Source organism: Castor canadensis, chromosome 16, assembly GCF_047511655.1.
Source record: "Castor canadensis chromosome 16, mCasCan1.hap1v2, whole genome shotgun sequence".
NCBI classification, from domain to species: Eukaryota; Metazoa; Chordata; class Mammalia; order Rodentia; family Castoridae; genus Castor; species Castor canadensis.
The window spans coordinates 69,098,424-69,123,265 of NC_133401.1; the positions used below are offsets into that span (position 1 = coordinate 69,098,424).

At 42.9% G+C, this 24,842-nt stretch overlaps 1 pseudogene; it reads right to left on the reverse strand.

Moving 5' to 3' along the window:
• Nucleotides 1-6,496: 6,496 nt before the first annotated feature.
• Nucleotides 6,497-24,622, reverse strand: LOC109689513 (butyrophilin-like protein 9; annotated as a pseudogene).
• Between the last annotated feature and the right edge of the window lie 220 nt (nt 24,623-24,842).

Sequence of the window (24,842 nt, forward strand, 5' to 3'; positions counted from 1 at the left end):
ATGCCATATGGAGCCACTTGGCACATCCTTCCTTAGTTTGCTGCCTGCCAGATAAGGAATAAGGTTTTCCTGGTATAAACAGAATGGAGCTGGAGTTATGGATTTTTTTTAATTTTTATTTTATTCATATGTGCATACAATGTTTGGGTCATTTCTCTCCCCTTCCCCCACTTCTCCCCCCTTACTCCCCCTTACCCCTTGCTACCAGGCAGAAACTATTCTGCCCTTATCTCTAATTTTGTTGAAGAGAGAGTATAAGCAATAATAGGAAGGAACAAGTGTTTTTGCTAGTTGAGATAAGGATAGCTATACAGGGAGTTGACTCGCATTGCTTTCCTGAACATATGTGTTACCTTCTAAAGTTAATTCTTCTCGAACTAACCTTTTCTGTAGTTCCTGGTCCCCTTCTCCTATTGGCCTCAGTTGCTTTAAAGTATCTGCTTTAGTTTCTCTGTGTTGAGGGCAACAAATGCTATCTAGTTTTTTCAGTGTCTTACCTATCCTCATACCTTCCTTGTGTGCTCTCACTTTGTCATGTGATCAAAGTCCAATCACCTTGTTGTGTTTGCCCTTGATCTAATGTCCACATATGAGGGAGGACATACAATTTTTGGTCTTTTGGGCCAGGCAAACCTCACTCAGAATGATGTTCTCCAATTCCATCCATCTACCTGCTAATGATAATATTTCATGCTTCTTCATGGCTGCATAAAATTCCATTGTGTATAGATACCACATTTTCTTAATCCATTCGTCAGTAGTGGAGCATCTTGGCTGTTTCTATAACTCAGCTATTGTGAATAGTGCTGCAATAAACATGGGTGTGCAGGTGCCTCTGGATAACCTGTGTCACAGTCTTTTGGGTATATCCCCAAGAGTGGTATTGCTGGATCATAGAGTAGATCTATGTTTAGAATTTTAAGAAGCCTCCAAATTTTTTTCCAGAGTGGTTGTACTAGTTTATATTCCTACCAGCAGTGTAAGAGGGTTCCTGTTTCCCCACATCCTCGCCAACACCTGTTGTTAGTGGTGTTGCTAATGATGGCTATTCTAACAGGGGTGAGGTGGAATCTTAGTGTGGTTTTAATTTGCATTTCCTTTATTGCTAGGGATGGTGAGCATTTTTTCATGTGTTTTTTGGCCACTTGAATTTCTTCTTTTGAGAAAGTTCTGTTTAGTTCACTTGCCATTTCTTTATTGGTTCATTAATTTGGGGAGAATTTAGTTTTTTGAGTTCCCTATATATTCTGGTTATCAGTCCTTTGTCTGATGTGTGGCTGGCAAATATTTTCTCCCACTCTGTGAGTGGTCTCTTCAGTTTAGAGACCATTTCTTTTCTTGAGCAGAAGCTTTTTAGTTTTATAAAGTCCCATTTATCTATGCTATCTCTTTGTTGCTGAGCTGCTGGGGTTCCATTGAGAAAGTTCTTGCCTATACCTATTAATTCCAGAGTATTCTATTGAGATGATCAAGTGGTTTTTGTCTTTTCATATGTTTAACCACCCCTGCATCCCTGGGATGAAGCCTACTTGGTTGTGGTGAATTGGAGTTAGGAATTAAGCCAAAGCTGAGTGAAGTGAGGAATGGGGAGGATGCAGGGATATTGTGACTGCATCATTTCCTTTTTGCCTTAGTGCTGAAGCTGCAGTAAAAGTCTGTCATATAACCAATACACATTTCCCTACATAATTTATATCATCCACACTACTTGGAATACCTAATGCAATGGAAATGCCATGTAAATTGTTACACCGTGTTATTTAGGGAATGATTGCAAGGGAGAAAATCCACATGTTCAGTATGTTTTTGAACATTTTCCATCCTTGTTTAGTTGAATCCACATATATGGAATCCACAGACACAGAAAGTGTTGACTGTGGAGTGGATAGAGCCCAGCTGTACTGTGTTTACCTTTCCCAGTTTTGGCAGGTAACTCTATGGGAAATGTGAACAATGGGGAGAACTAAATATACAGTGTCCTGTTTTCAGAAACTTGCAAGAGGGTTTAGGGCATTTAACTGGAAGGAAATTTGAGTTCTTATTGTGAGTGTTGAGCCTCTGGCTGGCCTCTGTCATGGCTCTTACAGTTCCCAAAATGTGTAGATTTCAGCTTGATGACTGACTGGGCTTGTCCATTATTTCAAATAGGCTGATGAAACCATTGACTATTAAAAAATGTAATTTTTTTGTATCAGCTATGTGTTTACTTTTTTTACTTAACACATAAAATGACCCTACAGGAATAATGATTACATATAGCCAAGAAATACATTTAAAATGTATACAATGCATTATTACTTATTATAGTCATCATTCTGTGTGACAGATTAGTAAAGCTTATTTCTTCAAACTAAACTTTTGTATCAATCTCCCCTTTCCCCAAACACCTCTTCACAGCATCTGGTAACCACTGTCTCCACTGTGTCTTTCTATGAGTTCAGCTGGTTTAGAGTCTACATATTTCACTTAGCTCGATTTCTTCCAGGTTTATCCATGTTGTCACAAATAACAAAAATTTCCCTCTTTATAATATCTACCCTTTTTATTCATCTGTTCGTGCATATTTAGTTTGCTTCCGCATCTTTGCTACTGCAACCAGTGATGCAATGAACATGGTATTGCAGGTGTCTCTTTCAATTTCTTTGGACGCTTTTTTTTTTTTTTAGTGGCACTGGGGTTTGAACTCAGGGCCTCATGCTTGCTAGGAAGGTGCTTTTAGCCCTTGAGCCATTCCTCCAACCTCTCTTTCAATTTCTTTTCATTCTTTCTTTCTTTTTTTCAGTACCAGGGTTTGAACTCAGAGTTTTCACCTTGAGCCACTCCTCAAGCCCTTTTTTGTGAATTTGTTTTTTGAGACAGGTAGGGGCTCTCAAACTATTTGCTCAGGGTTGGCTTTAAAACTATTTGCTCCTGATTTTTGCTTCCTGAGTAGCTAGGATTACAGGTGTGAGCCACAAACGCCTGGATTCAATTTCTTTGGATATACCCAGGAGTGGAATGGTTGGATCATTTGGTAATCCTTTTTTATAATTTTCTGAGGAATTACATGGTGTTTTCAATAGTCCCACCAATAGTACACAAGGGTTCTCTTTTTTCCATACCCTGGCCAAGACTTATCTTTCATCTTTTTGGATAATAGCCATTCTCACAGGTGTGAGGTATATCTCATAGTGGTTTTAATTTTCATTTTCCTGATGATTAGTGATGATGAACAGCTTTTTTCATATCTGTTGCCTATTTATGTTTGTTTTGAGAAGTATCTATTTAGTTCTTTTGACTTTTATCCCTATCCTTACAATCTTTATTGGTGCTGGAGATTGAACCCAGGGCCTCGCACATGCTCAGCACAAACTCTACCACTGAATTAGAATCCCAACTCATTCTAATTTTTATACATTATTGAACTTTTTTTGTTTGTTTGATACAGTGTCTTGCTATGTTGCACAAGTTAGACTCCAGTTCTTGTGTTTAAGTGATCCTCCAGCTTCAGCCTCCTGAGAAGCTGGGACTTCAGGAGTGCACCACTGTGTCTGGATTCTTTTGCCCATTTTTGATTAGGTTATTTATTTTGTTGCTACTGAGTTGTTTGAATTCCCTATGTGTTTTGATATTAGTCTGTTATCATATGTATGGTTTGCAAATATTTTCTCCCAGTCCATGAGTTGTCACTTCACTTTATTGTTTTCTTTGTTGTGCTTTTTGGTTTGAGGCAATCATATTTATTTATTTTTGTTAATGTTTCTTATGCTTTTAGGGTTATATGCAAGAGCCTTGCCAAGACCAATGTTATGGAGTAATTCCTCTCTGTTTTCTTCTAGTAATTTTATGGTTTCAGGTCTTAGGTTTAAGTCTTTAATCAATTTTGAGTTGACTTTTATATATTGCTTGAGAAAAAAGTCTCACTTCTTCTGTTTGTGGATAAAAAAATATTTTTTAATGTTATCAAAAACCACTTCTGAGTAGGACCCCAAAATACTTGCACAGTAATGCAAATGATTCTAGAAAATAAAACTTCCTTTGCCTGAGTATTACGTGTTCTAGAAAAGAAATAACTACATCCCAACAGGTGGCCAAGTATATTTTTGGAAGCTTACTTATATACTTATTTTATTTGTTGAGAAGCAAATCACAATAGATAGCCAAACACCCCATGTAGCATTACAACCCAGTTGCTGCAGCTGGGGTCATAAGAGCCCATCATGAGGAAATCTTCCTGTTGTGAACTGAATGTTTATGCCCCCCAAATTCATATGTTGAAGTCCTAACCCCCACTGGGATGTAATAGAATTAGGAGGTGAAATTTTGAAGGATAATTAGGTCACAAGGGTTGATCCCTTGTGAATAGTATTAGAGGGGTACCCTGAGGCTCTATTGATCTTTCCACCATGTGTGGATACAAGGACAAGTGAGCAGTCTATAATCCAGAAGTAGCCCTCTCCAGACCCAGATCATGCTGGCCCTGATCTCAGGCTTCTAACTCCAGGGCTGTGAGAAACAAATTTCTATAGCTTATAAGGCACAGTCTCTGATACTGTTTCTGTAGAAACCCACACTGACAAAGACACTTCCCACCTCTGCTCTTAGTAATGTTTCATCTGAAGCTTGGAAGTGACCATCTAGAAGAGTCTGCATTACCAAAATCAGCAAATGCTCTTCATCTTTTTTCAGAAAGCCAGATATTAAACATCAGACACCACTGCATTTTAAAAATCATTATTTTCATTCATACTGCTATTTATTTGCTTTGCAGTGTGGGAGATTAAACCCAGGACCTTACCTATTTAGGCCAGCACTCTAACAGTGAGCCACACCCCCAGTCTTATTGCCATATTTTAAATGGATTATTAAAAAATAAGGTGAAAACATCACATCCCATTCCCTTTAATACTTAAGCATGCATTTGCTTTTCTTTTTTGTCCATATTGGGGATTGAACTCAGAGCCCCAATCATGTCAACCTCTGCCCTATCCCATTCCCATCCCTAAACTGATAGAAATCTCAGTCTCATGAAGGGGAAAAGAAAAGGAAAAGGAAAGAGGAAAGGAGGAAAGACTAGCTCAGCTGCAAACTAAACTTCCCTTCCTGGACTCTGGACCCAAAGTCAAAGCTCTCTCTGTCTCTGTCTCTGTCTCTGTCTCTGTCTCTGTCTCTGTCTCTCTCTCTCTCTCTCTCTCTCTCTCTCTCTCTCTATATATATATATATATATATATATATATATATATAGTGCCCAGGGATTTGAGAGTCAGTTGCAGACATTGTGAAAATTTACCCCTAAAAGTTTCACCATATATTTGTGAAGAAACGAGCATTCTCCTGCATCAGCACTGCACCAATTTCTCACTCAGAAAATTAACTTTACATAATATTTTAATAGGGAGTCCCTATTTCATTTTCCTCATAAACTAATATCTCATCACTGGTGTTGTAAATTTAATTACTTGGTCAATCTTGCAGATCGCCATTGCAAAGGTAACCTTTTTCCTTTAAATCTAAAAGAAGTTAAGGCTGTGGAACGTTCTTGTTCTCCAAAATGCATTCACCCGGTGACAACTTTTGTCTATTCCTATTATTTCCATGGTGTTAAGCTGGTTGCTTTTCATTTTCTATTTTTCCTTTTACTTCTTTTAGCTAGACTCCATCTGTAAAAAATAACTTCCTGTTTATTCTTTAAAAAAAGAAATTTAAATATCAATACAAACTCATGGATTTTTAAAAAATCTCTGTGTAATAATTCTTTCTTGCCTCCCCTCCCGCAGAGCTTGGGATCTAACCCAGGGCTTTCAACATGCAAGGCAACACAAAGCAAGCATCCAGCCCCATTACTGTTACTGCTTTTAATGTTCAAATTGCCCCATAATTGGTCAGGGAAACCTTTCCAAATGGGAACCTACACACTTTTGATTTTTGCATATGTGCTTTTATTTTTAAATATTTATATGTATTTACTTATATATGTTGATTGACAAAATTATATTTATGGTATATAACATGCTCTGATATATGTATACATTGTGGGTTGGCTAAATCAAACTAACATATGAATTATCTCACATACTATTTTTGTGGTGAGAACATTAAAAAAATCTACTCAGCAATTTTCAAATATATAATACATTATTATTAACTATCGTCACTATTTGCACAATAGATCTGAACTTATTTTTTCACCCATTAGTTTCTGAGCACTGATATTTATAGCAGAAGATAATTCAAGCTTTGGACTTTCTTTGACCCAGTGTAGAATCAGCTATTTCTCCAACTTCATTTTAGTAGGAAATGGTATTTACAACTAGCATTTGAGCCACTGTGAACCCATTGCCTATCAGGTCATTACTTCTAGATTTTGTAGAGCTAGCACATATATAGAAACGAATAAGACCATACAAATGAACTCTGATCCCGTCCAACAGCGTTTCTGCCATTCCAACTTCTTTCCAGTTTCCCACAGTGAGCATCCCGGCTATCAGCAACATCAGTGTATTTTCACTCAATTGCTGAATGCTACCATGGACACAAACGAGCTTTGGAAATGTCTCTTTCCTTAAAGAAAATTATATGCACACATCTACATTGGCAAAGGTCACTCTCTTTGTCCCTTTAGGCTTTGCTGACATTTTGGTTCCTGCATTCCTTGGCTCTGGGGAAGCTGGAGAGCAAAGACTTGGTACCCAGGACCCAGCCCTGCGGCCAGGAAAGCGCCTCACCACAGGAGCACAGCGGCATCCAAGGGCTCAAAGGGCTGCAACCAGGTGTCCTGGTCGTTCTCTAACCCGCAAGTGGCAGACAGTCAGGGGATCCGGGTGTTCGCTGCCATCGTGGGCTCGGGGCCTGAAATACAGGCAGAGAGTCCCTGAGAAGGAGTCGCTGAAGGTGAAGATGTGGGAGCCATCGGACACGTTGAAGAAGGGCAGCTTTCCCGCCTCGTAGTCCAGGAAGATGCCCACGCGGCGGGGCGGCACGCGCAGGGTGAGCGCCACGCGCTGCGGGTCCAGCACGAAGTACTCGCAGCCGTTCCACAGCCCCATCACCCAGTAGCCGGCGGCCGGGCTCAGGCGCGCGTGCTCCGCGCGCGGCACAGAGGCCAGGCACGCGCCCAGGAACCAGCGGCTGCGGCGGCCCACGTGCACCTCCCAGTAGTGGCGGCCCGTGACAAAGCGCTCGCGGCCCAGCACGCACGTCTGCCCCAAGAACCGCTGAGGATCGCAGGCTGCCAGGCTCGGCGACCCCCGGCACGACCACACGCTCTTGCCATCCTCAGAGACCTCCAGGCTGGGATGCGCGGTGGCTGGATCCAGGGTCACGTCCACTACGCAGAAGCACAGGGTTAGTGCCAGCTAGGGAGATTCCGGGACTCTCCTGTCTAACCCCCGAAAAGCAAACTTTTAGTTTCTTCAGGTGGAACAATCCATGGAATGTCACCTTCCACCCCACTCTGGCAAACCCTGTTTCCTTGTCTTTCTCCCCAAATGGCATGCATGCAAGTCACTCCTCTGCATTTGAAAGTGGTGAGAAGAATGTTGTTCTTTCTCTGAACTAAAGGTTCCTGATACTTGGTATCATGAGAGAAAACAGACAGAAAATAAGGTAGATTCATGGGATGGAGCCCCTGTGCAAGACAAAGGAGCTACTGACTGGTCCTATTCCTGCTGGCCCTACCACTCAGTGACTTTGCGATCACCCTGTGAGCTCAGGGCCTGCCTTTCAGGCACTTTCAGGATTTTTAAAACTGAAAGGAACATCGGAGATCACCTAGTCTGTGCCATGCATTCATTCCATCACCACTGCCTCCGCCTCCTCCTTCTGTTCTTCTCTCCTTCCTACCCTCACTTTCCACTACTCCTCCGCCCTCCTTCCTCCTCCTCCTCTTTCTTCTACCTTTTTCTCCTCCCTTTTTTCTTTCTTCTCCTCCTACTCCTCCCCTCCTTCTTCCTCTTTCCTTCCCTCCTCCCTCTCTCTCTTATCCTCTCCCTCCCCTTCCCCTTTCCCCTTCTCCTCCTTTCTGTTTTTTTAAGTTAGTGTTTCCCCACGTCCTCCCTGGTGTCCTCATGCCTCAGCCTCTTGAGTGCTGGGATTATAGGGGTGTACCATCATGTCTGGCCTGGGGATCCTTTCTATGAGATGAACTGAGAGCTCCTTTCCAGACTGCATTCTGCCTTGCAAATAGATCCAAGAAGCATGGTTCCTGCCATTGGGAAATGAACCTGGCAAACCTGGAAAGCTATGTGTGGGAGCATGTTTGTGTGTACATGTGAGTAGGAAGACATGAGTGCACATGCTGCATGTCTCGTGTACATGCAAGTGTGCTGTGTGTCTGGTGTCCAGGCCCTGGTCGTGGCTCCTGAAGAAACCTGACTTTAATCTCAGCTTTTGTCATCCCTTCTACTTAAGATCCAGTCAAACCAACTTAGGAATCAGTTTTTCAGCTTCAGTTACCTGCATATTGTTGGGCTCCTCTCCACTCTGAAACCAAACACAGAGGAAAAAGAGGCTTAGAAAGCTGAGTCGGCAACTCTGGAACCTTGAGGGCAGCTCAAAATGCATGAAGGATGGCATTTTCCTGAGAATTTGGGGTTGGGTAAAGCCCTAGCATCAGCACTGGGTTCTACAAAGCTGTGTGCAGACTGAAGCAGTGCTAGGAAGAGCAGGAGTTGGAAATGAAGCCTCTTGTCTGACTTGTCAGAGGCCCAGCTGAACATGGCTCCTTCCAAGATGTCTTCTGGTCACTCTGTCTTTCCACAATGGGTCTCCTTTCTTAATGAGCCATTGTGAAGAAATTTCTATTTTGTTTCCTCTTGTTCTGTTTTGTAACAAAGAGTTGACCAAAAGCAATACAAGATTTTTTTTTCAGAGCTCTACACATTTAATCCTGGTTTTGTATCAGAACGAACCAGTAGAACTTTAAAAATATGTAACTCTTGCATAGAATAACTCAATTCTGTAAAATCTTGATTCTCCCCAAACTTAATCTATAAATTCAAAACAATCTGATGCAAATCTATTTTTGGATTTTTAAAACAACTTTATAAATTTATCCTGTAATTTGTATCTTAAGAATATTTATTAACTTCAAAAAGGAAGTAGAATGGGGAAGGAGGACTTGTCCTTTCAGATACCATAAAAGCCATAGCAATAACAAAGAATGAGGTGGTAGCTGGGCCAGTGGACACACCCATTTAGACATGGGAACTGAATGAACACTAAGGGTTACATCTCTACCTGGATAGCATTGGGGAAACAGTCTCACCAAACAGAGGAAAATCACTGGATTTTCTTCTTCCACCCAGAAAATGGAGAATTCTTAGGATAAAGACCTACACATAACACATATTGTTATAGTTTGGGTCTGGAATGTCCTCGGAGGACCTCGTATCAAAAGCTTGGTCCTCAGCTTGGCAGTATTGGGAAGTGGTGGAACCTTTAAGAGGCGGGGCCTCGTTGGAAGACTTCCAGCCATAACGGAGAATGCCCTTAGGTGGATTAGGACCCCAATCTCTCCTTTCTATGTTTGCTTCCCTGTTATGAAGGGAACAGCTTGCTCTACCAGATGCTCCCACTCCTCTCTCAATGTGCTGCCTTACCACAGAATCAAAGGCCAAGTCACCATGGATTGAAACCAAAATAAACCTTTCCTCATTATAAATTGATCATCTCATGTGTTTTGTTATAGAAACAGGAAGCTGACTAACACACATATAAAGTAATACAAGAACATAGAAGAGAATATCTTTGTGACTTATGTGTGGCAAAGATCTTCTTCAACAAAACTTCAAAAACACAAGCCATAGGTAAGCATTTCCTGAATTTGATTTTATAAAAAATAGTAACTTCTTTTTTTTTCTGGCACTACTGAGGTTTGAACTCAGGGTCTCACACTTGCTAGGCAAGTGCTGTACCACTTGCGTCAGATCCTGGTGCCCCCTCCATTTTTCTTTTGTTATTTTTCAGATAGAGTCTTATGCTCTTTGCCTGGGCTGGCCTCAGCCACGATCCTCCTATCTATGCCTTCCACTTGGCTGGGATCACAGGCATGCACCACAAGGCCTAGTTTATTTTGTTGATTTGGGGTCTAACTTTTTGCAAAGGCTGACCTTGAAATATCATACTCCTGATCTCCACCTCCTGAATAGATAGGATTATAGGCATGAGCCATTATACCAGGTAAAAAATTAATAATTTCTTTTCAGCAGTGGAACCTGGAAAAGACTAATGCCAGATGACATAATGGGAAAAGGAATTGACAATACCAATGTGGGAAATATATACATATGCATACACACACACACACACACACACACACACACACACACACACACACATATATATATACAGGTATACACAACACACACACACACACACACACACACACACACACACATATCAAGAAAAAGACAGCAGCCCTTAAGAAAAATGGGCAAAAGTTGTGAACTGGAGGTTTTCAGAAGAGGAAGCCTCAAAAACCAACTAATATAGAGGGGTGCTCAAACTTTTTAGTACTCATTGAGCAATCATTTATCCTATTGGCTGTAAATTTAGAAAGCTAGCTCACGTTGGATGCGTGCACACAGAACCTCCATGTAGTGCCGATGGCAGGATGGTGGTACTCTGAAAGCCCTCTGTCCCACTAGTGGACAAATCCCCATGGGCCAGCAATTCCCCTCCTGTGTATGCATCCCAGAAACATCTCCATGTAGGGTGATAGGGACGCATTTGAAGCTATGGATTCAATGCTGTCTGAGGTGGTGGGGAGTCAGAGGCAGCCTGGTTGTCTACTCCAGGAGAGCAGCTGGCTAAAGTGGAGTGCTCTGCAGCAAAGAGAAACAGACCAGATGCTCACATGGGACAGATATTCAAATGAGATGCATGGAAAAAGCAAGAAGCAACATGAGACTGTGCATGTCACTTACATGACTAAAATGTATACGCAAAATAGGAATTCACATTTTTAAGAATATATACTAAAGATGTACAATAGACTGTTTGCCTTATTGGGGGAATACTGGGAATTATGGAGAGAAATATTTACATATATTATAATGTGCCTCTCCAGACCCACAGGCAGTCTTTGAGTATAGACACCAGGTGATTGTGACAGCAACCAGGATAAGAACCAATGGTTTCCAGCATTTTTAGGCTTCAGAACAATATAAAAATAAACATAAAGGTAAAACTGGAGTCTAACCCCTATTAAGTGATGTAGAGTAATATGTGCAGTCAGGCTTGGAATGGAGGCAGATGAGTGGCAGGTTAATCAGGTTGAGTATCAACATGCTGAGATGTTCCTATGTCCCTTGTGTATGGTGGCTTGACATAGTGATTTGGTTTTTTTGACATTACAATGGTGTGAAAGACATGTGCATTCAATAGAAACTCTACTTCAAGTTTTGAATGTGAATTGTTTTTCAGGCTAGTGATACATGGTATGATATTCTTTGGAGATGTTGGGCAACCATACACGATAGATAACATGGTTAACTGACCAGAAATCTACAGTGTGCTGTGTTGCTGAACTATGTTTGCCAGAGTTAGATTCATTAAAAGCATTTCCAACCAGGACATTTTCAACTTATAATGGGCTTCCTGGTATGTAACTCCATCATGGGTCAGTCAGGAATAATAATGAGAAAGAGTGGGAGAGAAATAGGCTTCACTCACCAGCCTGGCCTTCACTCCTTCTCCAGTCTGAAATAGCAAAGGAAAAACAGAATAAGAACATCAGGACACTGCAGCTTCCCTGTTCACACATCGCATTTTACACCACCCCTGCTGTTTCCACCCTTCTCCAGCCACCCAAGGAACCAGCAGTGCTCCACCCTGGGCTTCATACCTGGTCGGGACATGAGATAACCAGGATGGAATAGTTCTAAGAGGGGTCACTTACCAAGCTCTGTCTGAAGCTTCTCTATAAGCAAAACAGAGAAACCATCAATGAGTGGAATCATCTTCCAAACTTCTTCCTAGGTTACTAAGTCACTGAAGAGATTCCTTAGTCTTAAACCACTGCTAACCAAAACCCCATCCTTGTTTCCAACTTGCCAGAATTCCACATGCGGGATTCTGATGCCCTATCCTAGTCATTCAGAGGTAGAAAGCTGCAACCAGCTTAGTAGCAAAGCTGGTTTGCTACTAAGAGTTTTTTCCCAATGCTCAGACCTGGTTTGAAGAAGCTACTGCTTCACCCTGAAATCACAACCCTTTCCTGGGGAGGAGCTCCTGATTAAGTCCAGGAAAATAAGTACAGCCTGTGTAACTCTCAGGGTCATATACTGAGTACTTCAAGTGCTGGAAGGACATCGCACTCAGTTGTCCCCTGGCATGATGCCAAAGACTCTGAGATTTTTGTCACTACAATGCATTCTTTCCATCTCTCCACTTTTTCTTCTCTGTAAAAACAAATGTTCCTGGGAAAGCTAACACTATACACTAAATACAATCATGGTATTAGAGTTGTTTTGTTTGTTTTCCCCTGCAGGGCTAGATAGATTGAAACCCTTTCAGTTTTGTCTGCAGTTTTTCTAGGACAGCCACATTTTGGTCCTTGATATCTTCTTTCTACCCATGGGGCCTTATCCATCTCCCCTCCCTCTGGGTTCGATCATCATCTTTTGTAAACGCCCCCCCGCCCCATAATTTGAAGTTGATATGCTCCTCTGGGGGGAAAAGTGAATTGATAAAGTATTCAAACCTTAGTGCAAATAAAAGACCGCCCCCCTTCCCAGTGGCATTTGCACTAAAAAGAGAAGGGTGTGTATCCTAGGAAGATGAACCAGAGGGAGCAAATGTTTAATGGTAGAATTTTAACTGAATCATGTAATTTGCAGGAAAGGGGCTGGCAGAGTCTGTGTAAAGGTTCTCCAGTCAGATTTTGGCAGCTGTGTACCCACAAGGGTATCCACCCATTGTCCTTTCAGCCCCTTTGGAGAGGAGAAGCCTATAAGGCTTGGTTTAGAATTAAATGGGTACAATCCATTTCTCCCCAAAAGAAGCCTAAAACCACGGAAGGTCTCCTTCCATCCCAGTGGTTAGCAGCCTACACTGTGGGTGGGGAAACCCCAAACTTACCAAGCTGTGCAGTCAGTTTTCCTGGAAAGGAAAGGAAAAGAGGAATCTCAGGTAGGACAGATCCATGATCACTGAAGTCTCACTGTGCCCTGTCTGGGCTGGACAAAATCCCGTGGAGGAAGGGAAGGGGAAGAGCAAACTTCTGTCCCATTCTCTCTCTTTGCCCTGCTCCTAAATCCTTCCTCCTGCTCAATGGTTCTTTTTGGTGACCCAGAGCCTCCTTTGCGCTGCTCAGGGATGTGGGCTTAGAGTGCTCCTCCACCCCAACTTACCTTGGTCCTTCTCTGCCTGCTTCTTTAGCTTTGCTGAAAGGAAGAAAAAAGAGAAGATTGATTATATGTCCTTCCATGCCCATTTCTTGGTCCCATTCCAACTAGGGCAGGAGGGTGCTTCCATAAGCCACTCTGGGGTCCAGTACCTGCCAGGGTGTCCCTCAATGTCCCCTCCACCATGTTCTTCTGAGCAAAACCAGTCTTGAGGGACATGCATACCTTGGGACCGCCGCTGCTTGTGAATGTAGTACAGTGCCAGCGATGAAAGGAGGGCCAGGAGGAGTGGCAGTGCCACCAGGGTCCCAAGGAAAGGTTTCTTCCAGGGGGAAGGTCCCAGTAAAAATATGTCTGGAAAATACCCCCAGAGTGTTGTCTCCATTTAGGTGTCACTAACCACTGAAACAAGACTGTCTTGGACCCCCTGTGCTGGCAAATCTTTCAAGTGTCCTTTGTTTGGCTGACTAAACCTTCTGGGTCCACTAGAGTCATTGTAAATTGAGTGTGAGAGCAGCTGCATGGCTTTCTTTTCTGGTGGGATCAGGTGGAATGGTGGTGAACTTGAACTTGCTCAGAGGAAGGAGAAAGTGATGTAAACTGCAGGAAGTGAATGGAGGTGCTAGTGCTGCCCTCACCCCTGCTCCTGCTTAGAACTGACCTCCCTCCTTTCTTCCTGCTCCTGCTGTATGTCTGAAGGAATGGAGAGTCCACAGTGTTTTGCTTATGTCTGAAGCCCAGTAATTGTTCTACCCTGCTGTGGAATCCACAAGTTGTCTCTTTGCTTCTTGCAATTGGTTTCTATGTCGTTCTCAACACACCTTTGGAAGAATTGCTAACAAAGCAGTAGCATGCTAAAGATTGCTCCCCAAATCCCTAGGGGAGCATCTGCTCCAGGCAGGATATGGCCAAGGCCAATGCTAAGGTAGACAGTGGCCAGAAGATGAAGAGAGGAGAGCAAAAACTGACAGTAACCCTTTAGAAACTCTTGTGGCAATTTCATAATTCCGTTTTTAAATGGTACTTTTCTCTCCAAAGTCTTTCTTTAAAGAATATTTTTATCTTTCAAAACATGGTGGTAAACTATACAAAACAAGCCTATCACCTTAGCTGTCTCCCACCCCTTTGTTTCAGGTGTTGGGAATCAAACTCAGCACCTCGTGCATTTGAAGCCAGTGCAGTACCCCTAAGCTACACTCTCAGTTCTCATCTTAACCATTTTTCTAGTGTTCAGCTGAGGGGTATTAAGAATATCCACATTGCTGATGGATGTCATCAGCATCCATCTCCAGAAATTTTTCATCATCCCAAACTGAAACCCTTTATCCACTGAACACTGATTCTTCTCTCCTCACAGCCTAACACCACTATTCCACTTCTTGTGTCTGTAAAAATTTGACTATTGTAGGCACTTCATGTAAGTGAAGCCATACAGTACTTTGTCCTTTTGTGTTTGGCTTATTTCACTTAGCATATGTGGTCTACTTCTTTTTTTTTAGTTTTGTTTTTCTAGAGCTGCATTTTCATTGTACCTTACAAAGACATTAAACCACAATGGATTTGTCCTTCACCACAGATGGTTTTCACAGCACAAACTCGGGGGTTAAAAGCAAGGACTTCAGAGTTTGATGCCTCCTTGACCTGTTGCCCTCAACCTTGGCCCTCTGTTCCAGCCCCTCAGGCCTCTGTGCTCTTTCCCTCTACTGATTCACAGCCTCTATAAAGGAGTATATACATACAAAAACATACACATATAAAACTATATGCAAACTTAATAAATAATAAGCAATATAAATTTACAACAATGATAACAGGTTCTCAGAAACTGCTTTTGCTAAAAAGCCCTGACTCCAAAGCCCTGACTCCAAAGCCCTGACTCCTCACTTTGGCCCAAAAGTTGACTAAAAGCAAGAGGAAAGCCTGGCACCCCTGCTTTCATTTTGTCTCTTTTTGTTCTGAGTCCTTTTCGTGCAATCACTGTGAGTTCCAGGAAGGACAAGACTGATTGACAACATCTTTATGAGAAGGGACTGAAATTATGCAGATCCTGAAGGACAGACCACCCCTAAGTGAGGGCAATTAACTACAAAGGTGAGGCTTCACTCTGGAGCAGGAGTGATCATCAGGAACCAGATTGCTCCCCACAAGTGATGACAGCACTGACAAGGAATCTCTGGAAGAACCAGAACTGAGATAATGATCTGCCAGGCCACACTTTGCCTGGGACCACTTAATTATGTATACCTCTTGCCCTCTGCCCAGCTTCTACCCCTAGTTAAGCCCAAAGATGAGGCTTGCTCTGCCTCGTCTCATGGCGTGCCTGTGCCTCCTGATAAGTTTGCTTTCTCTGTCCTTCACCGCTATTCTTCTCTTTATTTGGTGTATTGGGGTGAGTGGCCAGACCTGACATTTTGGCATATGGGAGTTAGGCCTTTGGCATAGAACTCTGGCTACAAATTTAGATTTATGCACAAATCTAAAAAGAAAAACAAAACTGGATTTTCCTTATACAAAAAGAGATATTCCTTCCTTCTCCTTTCTCAGAGCATTTCCTTTAGGGAACTTATAAATTCTTTCTCTATTCCTTTGACTACAGGTAAATTATTTTGACACCTAAACAAGCCTCTTGCCAGTTTTGCAACCCAGTTTTTTTTAGGGGAAATCTCTTTGACATACAAACATTAAGAACAAAACACTCTTATCTCTACCTGGCTTCAAGTCATTACTATATGTTTGACATAGAGATATGAGATGTTTAATTTTGCCTTTGGATAAAGACAGCTAGCACAGATGGCCATAGAATGAACTGTGTGTGATGAATGATGCTGCCAGGTCCTCCAATATGAGGACAAATTATTGTTTATCTTGAGACCATGTATGCTCAGTGGGTTCGATATGCCTGACCCAAAGGGAGAAATTTCTTTCTGCTATAATAATGCAATAATTGATTTAGACCGATGTGAAATGGCCCATAGGTTGAATTTTATTCAACTCTTAAAACAACTTAGAGCTATGAACATTAAGGCTGTCCATTGGGTGCCTCCTAATAAGATTTTGATGCTAAATAATAGCCTAAACTTCAACTTTGCCTAAACAGCTACTTCCCCCAGTAACCCTTTTATAATTCATAGACATATCCTGTTGCTCTCAGGCACCCTTCTCTGCTTTGTTTTTCTCTTCAGCTAATTCTGCCTTCCAGGGTATGATGTGGTTTACTCATTGTATTGTTGTCTATTTCCCCCACACTGAGGAGAGGCTGAGGGTAGAGTTTTGGGGTACATTGTGAGTGCTCTATTTGTAATTGTTTGAGGGATGAAATTAGGGACACATGGGATCTCATGATGATCTCTAATGATTAGAGTTTATGAGTTTTAGTGTATGGCCTTTAGCATGGTATTTTTGTCTCCCTAGGGTCTTGCCCATCTATTGTTTGGGTAGTCAGCTGCATTCTTAGTGAGTGCCTGATATCTGATTTGATGACTTTTCAGATGTCAAGGCCAACTTGCCCCACCAGGTTGGGACTCAGAATTATTGTGTCCTTACTGACCACCTTTGGGCCAAATGGGACATGGAGAATGTGAAAACTAGGATAATAATGGTGAACCAGGGCCTACTGACCTGCTATCTGCACCACAAACTCTTTCTTCTGGACCAGCAAGGAGTTCTGGATTGAACAGGACACATTGCTATGGGCTCACTTTCGGACAACCACAGATGTTTCAAGACTGAACAGGCCTTGGGCATTCTGTACAATTGCTTCAGATTCTGGAGGCAGGCATTGACCCTGGTGGTCTCTCCACTGGACCGTAGGCTTGGGGTACCAGCCACTAGAGCTGCATCTCAGCTGAATGCTTCCTTCCTTGAAGCCCTTAAGGGAGATGTAAGGGTCTGAACCAAATCCTGGGAGAGGCAGGAGGAGTGAGAAAGATCAGGCTCCTTCCCTGAAGGTATGCCAGAAATCCATGGCACCATTCACCATCTGAGCCATTTGAGGTCACTGTATTGGGAACTGTGACTGCTCTTCATGTGGGTGGGCTAGAAGTCCCCAACCATGGATAGTAAATAAGAACTTAGATTAGCACTGGTATTCAGGGGCAGTACTATCCCTGAGGGTTGTTTGGAAACATGGAGAAGGGCTATACATATTATGCAAGGGAAATATACAAGGGGTAGCTCCCTAGAATGAAGAATTACCCACCTCAGATTCCATTAAATTGTCTTCTCTTGATTCTCAGTAGAGTTCAAATGCCTGGTATATATACTCCTTTGTCTTCCCATTCTATCTATCTATCTATCTATCTATCTATCTATCTATCTATCATCTATCTATCTATTTATATTTTGCAGCACTGGGGATTGAACCTATGGCCTCGTGAATGCTAGGCAAGTAGTCTATCACTGAGCTACACTCCAAGCTATATATTTTGAATTCGCAAAAGATTATTAACATGGTTTAACTGTCAATTCTCTACATAATGCATATTAAGAAAATTTTGAGCCTTTCTTCATCCTTTTCATTCACACACCCTAGGCAGCCAGTTTCATTAGTTTCTGGTTTATCCTCTTTTTACAATGTTCCTTCTTTCTTATACACAAAAACATACCACCAAACCTCTTTCTTATCTTGATTTTTTTAAAATCTTAGTAATGCATCTTAAGAATCATTTCACATTTGCTCATTGGGTTCCCTCTCATTTTTCTAGCTGCAGAGTGTGGATTGCTCCACGTGTGTATGAACCACACTCAGGTCCTATGTGTGGGTATTTGCAATTACAAATAATGCTACAAAGATTAAATTTACACAAAAGCCTTTCTTATATTGGAGGTATCTGTTCAGGGTGAATTCCTGGAGGGGGAATTGCTGTGTCCAGGAATAGACGCACAGGCAATCCTGTTAGCTATTGCCAAATATCCCTGTCCTGGACTTGGAGCTTTACCAACAAGGTAGTAGCAGACTTGCCACTCCGTGTCTCCAGCCTTTTTTGTTGTTGTTGTTGCCTTTTTGCCAGTTTTAGGCAAAAATTATGCATCTTTATGTAGCTTTAGTTTGTCTTTCTGTCACTATGGGTAAAAATGGTCATCTTTTCATAAAGGGTCCTTGTGTATTTTTGTGAAGTATTTGTTTCTTTTTTTTCATTTGAAAATGGACCTATCGCTCCCTTTTTAATAGTGCTTTTTTTTCTTTCTTCAAATTAGGGATATTCTCCATGATTCTAGTCCTACTTGAGCAAAGCATCTCTGTCCAAACTAACCCTTTTTTCCTTGTCCTCTGCTGGTGCTTGGCCAGGGCACGCACCTGCTACCTCCAGCTCCCAGATGGCTTCACCCGAGAAGTCGCCAGACAGAAAGCGGCACCCGTAGGGGCCCTCGTCGGAGGGAACCATGCGGCGGAGGTGCAAGCTCACGCTGCCATCTGCTATCTCGTCCGTGATGAGTTTGGTCCTGTTCTGGAACCGCGCCATCTGCTGGGCGAAGAGCTCCTGCCGCTCCTGGTAGAGCTGCACCACGTCCGAGGCATGGCTGCGGAACCAGCGGATCTCCATGTTTTCAGCATCCTGGTATGGTGACAGGTGGCACGGGAACTCCACTTCTTCTCCGACGAGGGCCAAAATGGACTCCCCAGGGCCTATTACTTTTACCTCCTCTAGGAAGACCAGCCAGAACAAGGGGCAAAATCAACTCTCTTCAAATATATATTTATCTTTCCAAGTCAGACATCCACAGTAAAATATTCAAATGACAAAAGGAAAGCGTCTATGAAGACAATCAACCTGGTTTCTTGAAGAAGTAACTGCCGTGACAAAAGTGTGAGTACAGGTTAAAACGTGGAACATTACAGTCAGACACAATGTGTAGTGCTGGGTTGGTCATTGGTTTGACCCAATCGGGTGCAAATGTTCTTTGGGGGACTGAGTGAATGTGGCTGTGACAGAAATGAAATGCAGTATTTGTCCAAAATAAGCAATTATCAAAAACACTATGCACACAGGACCTTGAGTAAAAATTTGCATATTTGCCAAAGTGTGCAGAGAAAAAGACATGGAAAGAGGGACACCAACACATGGGAGTAGATATTTCCTATTTTTGTTTGTCAGATTTACCAATTATTTTTTCAAAAAATAATACACATGTACAGTTTCCATAAAAATAAAAATATGTAAATAATCTTTAAGGGTTTCCTGATCCTTCTGCTGCTGAGACTTACATTGATCTTTCATTTAATCATTCCCTTCTTCCACGGTGTCTCCATGTGGTCTCTCTGCTCTCCCCAAACCAGTCCTTTTTGCTTTTAGTCCTGTTTCCTTCTTTCTAAGTTCAGCCAAAACCTGTTCCTAGAACTCAACCCTGGTAGATTCTTTGTCATCTTTCACATTGCCCATAGATCATAGGTATCTTTCTTTGTGCCATTTGGGACACATGGTTTTCCACTGGTTGTATCCCCAACAACTTCCTACCCTCTTCTTTTTCCAGGGTACCCTCAGCTGTCTCTCCCACACACCTGATTTCTGACTCCCTGGCTACACCCTGCCTCAGTTTTCCCTCTATCTGGCAACTTCCTGGAGAATGTGCATTTCACAAGGTTGCACATTCAGCACAAACAGCACCCCTTCTCTATTCCTGTGCTTGGCTTTCCAGGGAAAGAGAATTGCTCTTATTTATGCTTCGCTCTGCTCTCAAAGTCTTTGGATATGGTTTTCTTGCAGCTGTTCGTGTCACATCCATTCCTTTCCTTTGACAAAGAGCTGCTTAAGGACCTGAGCTATGCCTCAGTCACCCTGATATCTCTGGTTCCCAGTCTAAGACATTAGTTAATCCATTTGCAGAATTAATTTACAGCCTCTTTTGGTTGCTTCTTTTGTGATAGACCTATGCTGAGGAGATGTCTCTCCTGCTCTTCAAAAGCTATGAAGATTGAATTGAAAATATTTTTCCAATTGCATCAGCACAAATACAGATCAAAAAAGAGTTTCCTAGTACCCTTTTGTCATTCTTTCTGCTGTTCCTACCAGGAAGGCTCCTGAGAAGTGTACAAGGGATGCTGAGGACTAGCAAAAGGGTGGAAGAGCACAAAGGTGCTAGATGGTGCTCAGGGACAGTGGCTCTTTAACAACTGGGATGGAAATCATTATGTATTTTAGCAGCTGGCAGAGGATGTGGGCAGAGTTGAGACACTCACATCCTGGTTGTCAGAATTGCATATGACTGCAGATCAGACACGCTACCTGAGATGGCTTCCTCAGGCTGAAGGAAGAGAAGGTGGGTGAGGAAGAAGAGACTGCTGGGAAGAAGTCCTTGCTTCAAAAATTCCAGGGATTCTGGGAAATCTGCCATCTGTCATCAGCAGAGAGAGCCACCTAGAGAGGGATAAAGCAATGCTAGTTTAACATCAGGCAGGCAGCTGGACTCAGCCCATCAGGCCTGAGATCGATTGTTGCCTCAATTATTTCCTCCTGATTTTTGAATTTCTTACCAGCGCCAGTACCTGGATTCTTTTAAACCATGACCGGACATGAGAACTGCTTCTAATTTTACCTCGAGACACTTGTCATTGACCTTGTTCAAACTCACATTGCTGCAAGTGGACTTCTAAAGGGTCCCAGAGGAAGCAGCTTCGGAGGTGTGTATTGTTTAGAGCCAAGAATACAGCCATACATTGTGTGGGGGGGCTCAGCATCACCCTCCTCCAGACTTAGTGACCTTCCCCAAACAAAGGGAAATCTCTGAAGAATCTCAGATGCATTTTTTTCTCCCTTCCTTACCACTATGACCCAAACTTGCTTTTCCTTCTCTTTGCCCTGGAACATCAGGTCCACAAAACAGAGGAATAAACACAGAGTTCTGTTCTTTCTGAAATGGAGTGTATGCCTGGTGGCCACCTGCCAACTTCAATGGCATCCTGGGACGCTTTCATGCAGTCCTGAGACCTCAGGTGGTGATTACAGGCATCAGTTGCTGATCACTGTTCTGTGTTTACAGCATCTTTGAGGCCCCAGTGATGAGTCATCCCATCTAACCATCCCTTCTTCCACCTCTGGCCAAGGGGACCCAATCCCAATCATGACAAATGCCATCCTTATAATTTTAATGCCCCCTTGGGTCCTGTGGTTATATCTCACAGTCTAGCAGTCAACGATTCTGGTGTGATCAATGCATTTTTGAATTCATATTTCCCCTGCAGTTAGTTGTAGGATTTCAGGCACACTTTTTAACTAGATAAACCTTAATCTCTTTGCTTGAACAATGGAAGAAACCAGTGCCAACGCAGAGGGTTGTTAAGCCTTCTGAAGGTTGTCAAAATATTCTGTAAATAAATTTAGCACCTCCTTCTTCCTTCACTTTCCAAACATCTGTTCTTCATCTTCTTCCAGCACTGCCTCTCTCTCCTTTCACTCTATCACAGAAACACCTCCCACACACCCCAAGGAAGAAGTTCTGCAGTGGGTTCCTGCCCTCCAGCACCCTTCAGTTCCTCTTTTGCCTTCTGCCGCCATCATCCCTACTCCATGGGTATTCTTCTGCAGACCCCCTGGTGTCCTGCAGCCACAGAGACCCAGTTACACTGTCAGCAATATCATTGGTAAGGTGCCAATGAAGAAATATAAGAGCTGTTGGGTCGTGCAACAGAACATCTATCAGAGGGAAACGAAGGATGGATTTCTCTCTGAGTGACCCATGGGCTGGAAAGGACCCAGATTGACAAGAATATAGTGTGTGGGGGGGTCAGAGGTCTGAGAGATGAGTATTTGAGGTAATGGAAGCACTGAGCTCAAATTCAGAGGTGGGTCATGGTGAAAGAAGAGGAATATGTTGGGATCCAGACATACCTGAAATGGATTTCTCGGATGGGGGAAGTCTGAGACCTCTCTGGAGGGAGACTGGCTTTTTAGATGGCTGGAAGTTATTGGAATCATTATTCACAAAATAACCAGCTTGGTCAGGGGTCAAGGCTCTGGCAGAACAATCTGACCTCTGGCCCTTTGTGGCTGATAGCAGGAATGTGTGTGTCTGTGCCAGGCCTAACCCACAGTGAAGGAACCCAAGCCCAAGCCACATTTTCTGATGTTCCTTGTTATTTCTTCTTCTTCCATTTTGTGCCTTGTTCTTTTCTTCTAGACGCTAGACATAGATGAGATCCCTGCTAGGGCAGAGCCACAAGAGCATATCAGCATCTAGCTAATGCCTTCCAAAACAAGAGGGGCTCAGACAGTTTATGGATCCATTTGGACAGGCCCCATTCTGAGGAATTAGTTCAAGGCTTGTAATAGGTGGTAAGATGGCTTCTCCCACAAGGCAGTGATAGGGCATTAGACCCCCCCAGGGCTGGGGAGTCAGGTGGCCTCAAAAATTGAGCATTTGCTCTAATCCCAGACCAGGAGGCTGCTGTCTCCCAGAGGGCAAGAAATTGGGGCAATGTGTTCCAGGATGTTGACTTGCTAGAGGTTCACAGTTACTTCTCTGTTGTTATACACATATGTGATTTCCATCACTAAAGCTAGAGGAAAAGAGGTTGTAAACACACACACATACACACACACACACACACACGCCCACAGTAATAAATATTAACACAAATTTAGCACTCCTCTCTACCAAGTACTTACTATGCCATAAGTATTATTACTAGTATTGTTAATGAGTGTGAATTGTGGATAAGGAAACTGAGGTACAGGGAGCTAAGGGACTTGTTCTTGCATACACAACCAGTGGGTTATAGAATGAGATTCCCACCTAAGCTGTTGGCTTCAGAGTCTTTGTCTCTGCTTCTTCCATACAGATCCTGTGCCACCTGTGTGTGTGTTAGGGCTGTGTACACCCAGCCCTGGTCAATTCTATAACCATGATGTTGTTAGTAACCACCTGACCTCAACTCCAGCTCACCCTGACCAACCTCACAGATGCACTAAAGAAGAGGCTGGGTCACAAGTCATCCAGACACACAGCCAACCAACCCACTCACCAAGCACCAGGAAAACAAATTTTAAAATCTCACAGACAAAACAATTTAAACCATAGTGTTCCTAAGACCTTGTCAATAGCACTTTCTCCAACTGGAGGCACACGTGCTTAGTCTCTTTGTTCCACACTCAAGGACATTGCCTGGAAAGCTTTTAATTGAAGGTCAATGGTCAGGCAATTTCCTGAAGGGAAGAGTTAGTGGCTCCAGAGGGGCTGACAGCCGCTTCATATCCTAAATAGCACCTTCCTCCCGACTTGCTGCCTGAAGTCTGCTATTTCCTACCTCACTCTCTAGTTTAAAAGCTGTGCTGGTGGAACCACATTACACTTGCTGTCCTAGGAGCCCTGGAGCCATTCACTTCTGAAGTCAGATCAGAATAAAGACTTGTACACACTGAAATGCTGCCAATCTCCACCCACAGAAAGACCATTTCTCATGGTCCCTCTTTCTCTTTCTTCATTCCTTTCCCTCATGCTCTCCCTGTTGCCCACCTGTCTTGTCCCTATTCTTTCCTGTTGCATCTCTAATTCCTAAAACAACCCCATGTTCTCTTGACTTCCAGTCCCTTGGCTTTTGAATCTTTCTTTAAAATTATTATATTTTGCATTGCTATTTTTACAAACTGTGTAATTGGTGTTTTTGCATTCTTCTATCCTTTGTCCTAAATCATAGGTCCCAAGAGGTAGATGGGGTTTTTCTACCTTCCCATCCTCCCCCTGTTCCAGCACCCGCTGCAGTGCTTTGACCTCCAGCAGTCACCAGTTATTACTCTTACCTATACCACAAGTATTGTGATTACTAATATTAGCAAGTATGAGTGACACATAAGGAAACTGTCCTCATGGTTTGGTTTCGATAGGCTCATAAGAGACCTTCTTAGTCTCTAAGGGAGATGAATCACCTCAGAAGGCGAGCCTCCAAAGGATGAATCCTTTTCATCTGAGGGAAAAGTGGAACACATCCGAATTCCGCCTTCCCAGTGGAGCTAGCCTGAATGAGTATCTGCCCTCAGCCACACTTGAAACACCCCATCTGGCCACCAGGCTCAGTTGTTAAGATGACACCATCCAGGGTATGGTCTCCCCAGAGCCTTCCACCATCATTTTCTGCTTTTCATTTCTGAAAGGTGGAGGTTAAGATAGGTGTTGAGAACAAGCCACATACCTTTCAGGTAGCAGCAAAGATTCCAAGTGGCAGATGAGTCCTGGTGATCTCACTTTCCCTGCAATGGGGATGATTGTTGTGAAGTGGGCTGGCAGCTAAGTTCAGGGAGACAGCTTATTTGTGACAAAATTATTCACCTATCTTCCACCTTAGGACATATGCTGTTGGCTCAGCCCTTTGCTATAAAACCCAAGATGGATAGAACAAAACGAGGAAGTCTCCGTCATATCCTGTCTCTGTGAGGAAAACCCACAAACTAAATTCCCATGGAAAATGTCCCTCCAGGATCTTAGAAGGAGGACAAAGGTAACTGAGAGCTTTACAGAGCAGAGTGCAAGCTGCAGAGGCACAAGAAAAGGCTCAAGTTGACTGCCTAGATCTCTGTGTAGGTTGA